The 11,403-nt window shown below is 30.4% G+C and overlaps 1 pseudogene; it reads right to left on the bottom strand.

Annotated features, from left to right (window-relative positions):
- Positions 1-8,337: 8,337 nt before the first annotated feature.
- Positions 8,338-10,252, bottom strand: LOC126845287 (uncharacterized; annotated as a pseudogene).
- Between the last annotated feature and the right edge of the window lie 1,151 nt (positions 10,253-11,403).

Genomic DNA, 11,403 nt, shown 5'->3' with positions numbered 1-11,403 from the left:
CTCAAATTTCCCTACGTTTTCAGTATGCGTTGATATGAATTATATTATACCAAGTTGCTATACCTAGGAACACATTCATATTATCGTCAATAGCCTAAAGATAAACAGATTCTATCTCTTTTATAATTGATGCAACTAATATTGCCTTTTTTTTTTTAAGTAATCGCTAACCTGAGAGGGAACTGTTTACACACTACTTGCTCCCAGACAGCATCGTTTATTAGCATCACTACAAATATTTAAAGTTATAAAATCCCGTTTTCCTCTTCGCGAGGTGGGCTCACAATTAACTTAGTTCTAATTTTGATATGTTGTTCGGACATTAATTGGGCTGCTGCTCCCCACACCACCGCCTATGCTCGCCACTCCGACCGTTTTGATACTATCATTATATCTTAACTTATCTCTTATTCCCACAAGAAGTATCTGCCGCACAAAGCAACATAATTATAGAGTCACTCGGTTATTCGGTTATGAATCAAGGACTCAAACTTAATTCATTAATTGATCAAGACATACTTAGCAAAATGATTGAACAAAAGATTGCTAATTTATGGGGTTGGTTTACATGGGTAGGAAACATGGTCTCTGGTTGTCGGAATTCTGTTTTTATATAAAATCACCATGATTTTCCTTAATACAGTACTAAATATGTCAATATTATACCAATCCTTCGGATTCAGTATAAAGTTACTTGCCGCAGCCTGTTCAAGTCTCACGCATTATGTAATGCATAAATCCCATCAAAAACAATATAAAGATAACACTAATATGCATAAAAACAGAACCCTTATAAACACCAACTCTACATGTACAACCAGACATCACGTTTATGGACAAACTTAAATTTAACATGCCCAACACACAACTACCTAAACCACCAAAACGCACATACCCGACATTACCTTCAGAATACAGTAATGTTTTAGATTATCAATCTCCCAGAGCTTCCTTATAAAATACACAATACCCACTATTACTCATAAATTTATTAATTAATAGCACAAACCTGGTACCCTAGATAACAAAAACGATCCTTATATTATAATCACATCTACGCTTTACCACTTAACCACTTCTAAAACCAACGACAAATTAACCCTTTACTCCCTCTACACAAATCCCTCAAAATGAATAAGAAAATTTCCCTAACACACGGATCTTAAAGGCGAACATTGATCAGTCCATTTTAACTTAAACGCCGCATCTTATACTACTCTTGTGCTTAAAAATATATATCTATCGTGTCTTAAACAATTTTATCTTTTACCTTTTTATATTACATACAATTATATATATATATATATATATATATATATATATATATATATATATATATATATATATATATATATATATATATATATATATATACACATTTTTCTTTTAAAGTGCGTATTTAAACAATTTTTTGTGCATAAACTAAACAACATTTTACTCAATATTGTGATTAAATTTGTGTAATACATTTTTATTTTTATCTCCAACGAAAAAAGAAAATATGGAAAACAAAGCTACATACTTAGCCCTGGACACAGAGTTCGGTAATTATCAGGGCAATGACATTTTAGTTTTGGGTGGCGATTGTTGAGAGTTTTGGAAATGCCACCCCTGTCAAACTTAGAGGACCCCCTTTAGTAATGAGAGAACTTCAACCATCACCGCTCCCAAAACATCACTATACAAATTTTAGAAAATTTGTTGAAACTTACATGTACAACAAACCTCAGCCAACCAATACAGTTACATATCACTCTATGATTTCAAAAACAAAAAAAAACCCATCTGTTCAACTATATTAGGCATTTTCATAAAAAATGGCAATTTACTCAACCTAACCGAAGCTCATAGTTTAATATGCAAAGACACACATTCTAAATTACAGGCACACAACCCTATCTACGATGCCATGAATACATCCTGCCTTTTTAAATACTTAATCTCCAAAACCGGACTTAATCAAATTCAACAACATATAAACAACCTACCATAAATATTTAATTCATCAATAATTTCACAATTCTATTAAAAAAAAAAAAAAAACCACAACACCCTTTTTACTCAAAATGACAAACAATATTACAACAACCACATTATCACAACCTTAAACTTACATAATCCAAACATTAACTTTTCAACACAGAAATTTTTTTTACACATATATAACACATTATATATATATTACACAGTTCCCATCAAACACAATATATCCGACACAGTAACCAATTCCATGGAAAAACACAATGATATAACAAATCACACCACAACTTCTTGCGCCTCAGATCGCAAAAGGCCATACAGAAAAAAACATCTGTATCTCCAGATGAACACGCAATTTTTTTAGAAACAAAACGACATCCCATCTGATGCAGGCTTACACTATGAAGGTATGAAAAACATTCTAACAAAATTATACGTAGCACAAATGTTAGACAAAATTAATTGGGATTCTACTGACTCATATCATTCCAAACTTCAGTATTTTTATACACTTGATACTTTAAACATGTTTACAAAGAAACAAATGCACCAAACATTTCGCAAAAAATTCTTACACGAACAAAAGCTAAACAAAAAATCCACGACAAACAATCACGAAATGAAAACAAATTAGCATAACAAAACACAAAACATAATATCTCGAAAGAAATAATACCAATTCAATTACTTTTTATTATCACCATCAATATTTCATTTATTAACTAATACATTAACAAAAGGACATATCTATACATAACACACAAATACATCTATCATATCAATCTAACTTTTATTTTAGAACACAAGATGCATAAGCTTTTTTTTAATACAAATTACACAACTTACATCGACCGCAAAAGCGAGGATATGGTGAGAAATATTACTTTTGAGTATCAGGAGATCCTTTTATTATAACTGATTGCACCAAAAAAATACCTTCAACAAGTCCACAAATAAAATTGGCTCCCATCACACTACATTTTTTTCACAACAGAAACTATGAGCGTATCTTATACAATAGAGAATACATTAACATACTAAAATCAGACGACAAACAACATTTAATATATCAACACCCTTATTCCATATCCATCCTACATAACCCAATTAAACATTTCAAAGATGATAATGACAACTTATACTTTTTTTTTGACACACAAAACAAATTTTTTCATCCAAAACATCTAACCATCATTCTCACCGATGCAATAAAACAAGGCACCGATCAAGGTTTTTCTATTTCACAAATCCTAACTATCTGTAGCAAAACAGAATTCTTTCTTTTCTTTGCCACTCAACTTTGTCTCAACACAACCTTGGTCATTACTCCAAGCTTTATAAATTAATTGAGGTTTTCGCCTTAACATTATCATACATGCACTATGCTAATATTTTTATTATCAAAATCTTATCAATCACTTCAGGTATATGGGATGATGATGTGGATATACAAAACTCACCAGATGATTTAATAATACGATCACATGCTAACAAACATTTATTTTACCATTACTTTCACAATCATGCCAGAATACAAAATTCTTTTAAACATTTGACATATCCTATCAAACACTCAGAACACTCCACATTTTTCATAATGATCACTGTTTAGATCGAAATACATATACAAGAGTTTTTCCTATTCATACTAATTATATAGGCAATATTATTCACAACAAAATCATTCAGATCACATCAATCAAATACAGAAATAATAAACTAATGTCAGACGCCATTCCCAATGAAAACGGATGCATTTACCTTAATAACTCCAATAATGAACCTATAAGTGTAATATTAGATATTTTGTCAGAAGCATCCTTAATTCATGACCATTTTAATCTAGGTCAATTACTTTTGGGTTTTAAATTCATTGACCACAACTAAAAACACCAAAATCCTTATTATTACAATGGATAACAAATGAATTATCAACCAAACAAAAAATTCTCCAACTTATCACACAATTACATTGTAAATAATTTTTTATAACAATTGCATAAATAAATACGCGATAATCCACGCTTTTATACTATATATATCTTAACAACACCTAATTACTACAAGGGTGCATACGTTCACACCACTCCGTCGTGACAATTTATACCTTACTGCTACAGTCATTCGTTCGATCTTCATAACAACACACGCGCTTGTTTCATAATTCAGTCATTCTCATCAATATGTCTTCCGATCTATATAAATCTTGGTACACTTCGTTTTTCATCGACGATTACCTCAACTTACTTACACAACACTCTTCTTCAATCAATTATACTTTCCAATCAGGGTTCACAGAAAAACTTTCAACCCATGTGAAAGCACAATTACTCAAACACCCTATTTTCTCCAAGCAATATCTGTTCTTGCCATTATTGGTTAGAAATAATCACTGGATACTAAACACAGTACACATTCCTTCAGCTACAATCACACAATATGATAGTTTACACAGATTCTATCCAGACATCACAAAAAATATTGCCCTAATGTTAAATCAATATTCAGATTTAATGGCCATCAATCAAACTGAATGGACAATTATAAAAGGAGACACGCCGAAACAGACATCGACTTACGATTGCGGTCCATTTATTCTGGAATTTGCAAAACACATCACTTTACAAATACCATTCAATTTTGATCAACGACACATGCTACAAATTCGTATTCGTCATGAATAAGAAATCAGACTGCACAAAATTTTGCCATTATTCTTACGGCATGGCATACAAGACACTAACCAACAATCGCAGTCCAAAACACCAAATGAAACGATTACTCTTTTTAATCTGAAATCTGAACGAAACAAACGCAGACTAAAACGACTGGGTTATAGAAGACCAAGGCATCGATCCAAAGCAAATCATACTACAAACTCACAAACACCCTCACATTAATTCATTACACACACACACACACACACACACATTTTTGGAACTTATATACAAAGCCATATGCTACACCTTTTTATTTTAGTATAAGACATATTTCATTATATATTGCACTTTTATATTCCATTTATTTTTATATTCCACTTCATGTTACGAGGGCGTAACATAAAAGAGTTATCCCCCATTTGTAATAACATATATTACACAATACTGTTATACAATAATTATTATCATGTTATTAGCAATATACGAAGCGCGCGTCGTGTGTATAGTATCTCATAGGATAATTATCTATTCTCCTTGACACTTATTACACATGGAAGCGTACATCTTAAAACATCAATGAACTAATTAAGAGGGGGTTGTCTTTTCATAATCCGCTGTCCGAATCTGATCGAACTTACACGATCCTTAACGAACTTTAATGACCCGAAAGAGAGGCATAAAACCAGCTTCCGGACCAGCGGAGCGTCAGTCAGTCTTCCTTCCTCTACCTAAACCTTTCCTTTCAATACCATCTACGCCTATCTGGGTAGCTGCTTTGCAGTCCGACGCGGGATGTGCATTCTTAAATAGCCATCACATATCCTCTACACACTTCCTTTATACGAGATCTATATCATACGCGTGTCGCATTTACTTAAAACATAAAAGTTGTTTATTGATTTATTACATTACCTTTACTACATCTAAACTATTATCCTAATGAACCGTTTGCCAAAGTACTTAAATCAATTCTAATGGTTTAACTGGCCTGACTATATTGTATGTGGTTAATTTAACCAGCGAGCAGTATAGAATGTTATAATAATCTCTTGGTGTTGCTACTACTAGCAAGCGTTAAATTATTATTATATACGCTACAAAACCGTATATAGAATTGTACTCTGTCGAGATAGGTTGATAATAAGGGTAGCGTTGTGACGCGAGCACTTAAAACACGTTATTAGTGTCTGTGATACACCACCGGTCTTAGTTGCGTATACATACTTATATTTTCATATTTAATAAACGTCGAATGCATCTTGACAATATCACACCAGCATTAAGTGCATAATAGTAAATAGTATCTCCACACAAAGGTAAAACATTATAATAATAATAACTATGTAATGATAAAATTAGGTATAGCGGAAAACTAATATAATAATACATATGCATACCCCGCTCTCTTATATACACACATAAACATTATATACTTACCTTACCTTTACCCCCTTCCGCTTTACTTCTTTTTATTTATTACATAAAGATTTCATTGTATAAATTCAATATTTTTTATTAAATAAAAATTCAATTTATCCTCGCAGAACAATTAGTTTATAACAAGTGTGATCTAAATCAGCAGCAATGACCCATATGTTGCTACCTAGAATACAATTAGTACGTTTATATGATGGCGTTAAAACGGGTTGAAATTAAATCGATTTGGAATTTCTTAAAACAGTTTAGCTTAAAACCTATCATATCCGCTTATATATCCAAAATATTAAATCGGTTTAGAGAACATTTTGTAAAACGATTTTAATTAAATGTTTTTGCTATATGACTTAATCATATTTTGTTCCAAGAGATCTGATAATGGTCATATCATTCAATGATGATAATGTTTATACTTGATATTATTAGATATAAATTTACATTCACGTCATATAAATTACAATATATTACCAATTTTTCGTCTTGTAATAATTTTTTACATAACATGGCAAATATTAAATTTATTACTTCTGTTGCTGTGGAATTGATACGTCAAAGATTAAGGTCTAAAATAAGAAGAAAACTATTATTTAAAATTATAAAAAACAAAAGAAAACTATTAAAATATAAATTGGCGTTATATCTTTGTGGCACTACCACATCACAATCGACTATTGTCCAGGATGCTCCTTTCCTTGTTCTAGTGGACCAACAGAGTACATTTACTAGGGCTAGGAGTTTATGGATGAGGGTAGTTATATTATAACAATAATAGAAATATTAGAATGAGCCTCCTTCTAGCTACTAGTTGCATCTCTTAAATTATATTAAAAATTATTATTTACAAAAGTATTTATTTTATTAGGAGAGAAGTGAAGACTTTTGGGAGCGTATTGTAAACAATAATTTCACAGATCAAGATTGGCTAGAAAATGTTCGTATGTCAAAATCAACATTTGATTATATATGTACCCAACTATTTTTTGAATTATCACCTAATCCACTCGCAGTTAGACCATCACTATCTGTTGAGAAAAAGATGGTAATTGTGATTATCAAACAAACAAGTTGCTCAGAGTATCGAGTAGTAGGTAACCTTTTCGGAGTGCATAAAAGTATCGTTCATAATTGTGTTTACCAAGTTTGTAAAGCCATAAATACATTTTTGAAACCATTGTAAATAACCATGCCTACAATCGAAGAAGCTAAACTTATAGCACAATCTATAAAACAAAAAACTGGTGTGGAACAAACTATTGGTGCTATTGATGAGACTCATGCTCCCATATAGCCACCGATAGTTGGTTATAGAGATTTTGTAAATAGAAAAGGTTGGCCATCAATGGTATTGTAGGGTTTTGTTGATCATCATTAACTATTTCGTAATATCACAATTAAGCATCCAGCAAGTGTACACTATGCCACTGTTTTAAAAGATTTAAGTTTATATAGAAATAACAACAAATTAATTCCAAAGCACAATATACATCTCACTAATACAGAAATACCTTTAATGATAGCTGGTGATCCTGCATACCCTCTTCTACCTTGGCTTATAAAAGGGTATACTGGTAGTCTAACACCGGAACAAGAATCCTTTAACACCTACCTTTTTTCAGCTAAAATATGTATTGAAAATGCCTTTGGTCGCTTTAAAGGACGTTGGAGATGCTTATTAAAACGATGCGATGTAAATTATAAATTTATGCCACAGGTTATCTCAGCATTTTGTGTGTTACATAATATTGTTGAAAAAGCCAAGGAACACTACTATGCATCATGGACGAATGACGTAAGTGAAGGAAGTGCATTTTTTGCACTACCCAATAAACGTGAAGTGTCATAGACAACAGCAGATACAAATGCAAAAGAAATAAAGGAAATTCTTAAAGTGCATATGGCAACAAATAATCCACTAAGAAAATCAACTTTTAGAAATATATAATTTTAATTTAAACAGTTGTTGTTGTAGTAATGTAGGGTGACCATAAAAATAAAATAAAAATACGGGACATTTCAAAAAACAAAATAATCTGATGAATAATTTTTTAAATATATATAGATACATGAAAACAATTTATTTTGATATTAATGGTGAACTAGTTAAAAATTAAGATTATACATGTATTATGTAAGTTACCTAACTAAATATAATAATATAAAAAAAACAAATTTAAATTTAATGTGTACTGTATCATGTTTTTTATATATAAATAAAATATGGTTGGTAAATATTCGTACGTAAACAAAAACACAAAAATATTTATTTTGATGACGATGGTTGGTCTTCTTCTGCTATTTTTGTACACTTTTGTGCTGAACTAATTGCATCAAGTAATTTATTTTCTTTTAATAAAATATTATAAAAATCATTGCAATAATAGTTTGAAAACTGTGTTTTCACTATGATAATTGATTTTATAGTTTCAACTAAAAGACGATTTTTTCGTCCGTCCATAAGACATTAATGGTAGAAAAAATCCTTTCTACTGCAGCATTTGTACCCAGCATTGCTAAAGCATATTCTACAATTGCTGATATGTTAGTTGTGTCAATGTTATGAGCTTTAGTGTACTCAAATATTTCACACCACTTAACTTCCAATTTAGCTGAACTTTTTTGCTATTCATTTATTCGTGATTGAAAAACTTGTTCAATATGACTGAAATCGTCAAACAAATTATCTTCGTCCAGTTTTAGGTTTGAATTATTTTGGTTTTTTTCTATAAGAAATTGTATACATTTTCCCAAGTAGGGCAATTTATTAATTGAACCCAACAAAATACTTTTAACTCGTCAAAATGGCAACCTCATTTTTCTATGTAAGATAAAAAGTATTATAAAATAGATCAGTACTTTTTTTGAATGAGCTTTGATCATACATATTATTGTTTTTCAAATCATTTAAAATCGATAAAATATTTGATGTAAGAAAATTTTGATTTTTTCTATTTTTTATTTTTCCAACCAAAATCTCTAATTCCTCTGCAACTTCACATGCTGATATTTTATCTCCTTCTATTTTTGTCACAGTATCACAGACAACTTTTAATTGGCTTTGCAAAAAATAAAACCATACTTTAGACATAGGATCATTAAAAAAAGATTTTAAAATGGTTGGACACTTTTCCTGTTTTTCGAAGTATAATTTTAAACCTTGGTAAATATCAATAATTCTTGTTATGGCCGGTAATAAAGATAGCCAACGAGTTCTTACACTTCCAAGTATGTTTTTATATTCGACATTTGCATATTCGCAAAACTCTTTCAAATGTTCAACTTGAACTGTATAGATATGAAAAAATTGAAAAATTTTTGTTCACTATAATTTCTACATCAATAGGTAACACATCAGCACTTGATTGAATTGCATTATGCAAAATATGAGCAGCGCAACCTATCCCATAATATATTCGTTTTTAAATTATTATTTAAGATTGAAAAAAACATTTGTTTTTCCTTTTCGTAAAATACCTCCAAAGTTAGTATTGCAATTGTCACCAGAAAATGCAATAATTTTATCCAATAACTTGTATTTTTTCAAACTTTCAATGATGTAATTTAATGAAATATCTGCTGTTTCTCCTTTTAAATTTGTCACTTCAAAAACTTTAATTTGTACTCCCAGATTTGGATTAAAATAACATATTAAAATGGGTACGATTTTCAGATTTTTATTGTTAGAAGTATCTATCATGATAGTAGCAAAATTCATATTTTCTAATTCCTTACAAATCTGTTGCATGGCGAAAGGAGCTAGCACATTTAAAACAATCGATTCAGCCTTAGTTCGAGCACAAGTGAATTTTTTATTATAAATTTGTTTTAAAAGAGATGATGTGCAATCCATCGATCGAAATGAGTGATTGTGTACAACTGTATGAAATGCGAATATCCCTTCTTGTGCCGCGGTACGTCTACTTTCGTCAGTGGATCCACTCGGATTATTCTTTAAAAAAAAAGAAGTTACCTTTTCATTTTTTGATGCAGCTGATAACGCCAATAAATGTTTTTTCACTTTTGTGGTATGTTGTTTTATATCTGAAAGTCCACCATGTTCTATAGAAAATACCGATTTACATATTGTACAAAACACTTTTCCAACTTCATCAGCATCTTTTAAAAAGAGGAAATTCGGGTTTTAAATTTGGAGCAAAAACACACCTCCTTTTCGGCATTGTGAGAAAAAAATAAACAAACTGTACATTTTAAATGACACCACTACGACTGAACACTATTACTACGACGGACAAAATGTAGACTGAATGAGTACAAATATTATAACAAATAACATTTACAATGATACATAGATCTAATAATATTGTAGATAACGAACTGGCCGCGACCAGTGAGATTGTTCTAATAATAATCCAATGATATCAAAATATACGAAAATATAACACTATTATGGTATTATGACATTATATACGTTTTATATCACCGACAACAATGTGACGAACAATTATAATCAAAATAAGAATCTAAAAATACCTCCCACTGAAAAATAATAGATTTTAATATTCTATATTGAATAATGTTGTACAAAAATATCGTAAACAAAACGATTTTATAGTAAAATAAATTTCAGAAATTATAAATTAACAGTATGGAAAAAACGGCATTAATACGGGATGGACTTGGAAAAACGGGACAAAATGCGTCCCGTATTACTTTTGTCGGGACAACGGGACACAAAGTTTAAATACGGGACAATTCCGTATAATACGGGACGTATGGTCACCCTATGTTAACAGATCAGTTTTTTATTTGTATTTTTCTAAATTTATTTTATTTAGTTATTTGAGAATAGGTAAATATACATATTTACCATTTTTATGTTAATAATAAATAAATTCAAGTTGTGTTTGCAATTATGATTTTTTTTTTTTTTTGGTCGCCAAAAGTTAAATTAAAAATGTTAGGGTCACGCTCATAAAAGGTTGGGAACCGCTGCTTTAAATGGTTGCCATGGTATCCGTGTTCAGTTGATATATAATACGGAATTTCTATAAGAACCATTTTGAATTTCGTTATTCAAATTTGTGTTATTCAGCTTCTGCTAATTCTGTAGAACACATTCAAACATTGATTAATCGTCTGGATATTTCTTTTTGCTACTCAATTTCCCAAAAGTTGACTCGGTAAGAACCAAGATGACATTATTAGTATTGTTTTTTTGATGTTTAAAGTAAAAAATGATCAACTTAGTATAAAATTCATTACTAATGATTATGTTATTGATGTTGTATCAGTCAGGACGCTTAATAATGTAAATGTTTTGAAGTTTATGGGGTAAATTAATAATTTCTTCTGTGACTAAATGTATGAT

This window comes from Adelges cooleyi, unplaced genomic scaffold, assembly GCF_023614345.1.
Source record: "Adelges cooleyi isolate 19-005CV unplaced genomic scaffold, UGA_ACOO_1.1 ACOO_flye_CR_arks_rails_tigmint_CR_PRNA_733, whole genome shotgun sequence".
Taxonomy (NCBI): Eukaryota; Metazoa; Arthropoda; class Insecta; order Hemiptera; family Adelgidae; genus Adelges; species Adelges cooleyi.
Note: the sequence above shows the minus strand (reverse complement) of the source record. Positions and strands in the feature narration are given on the sequence as shown.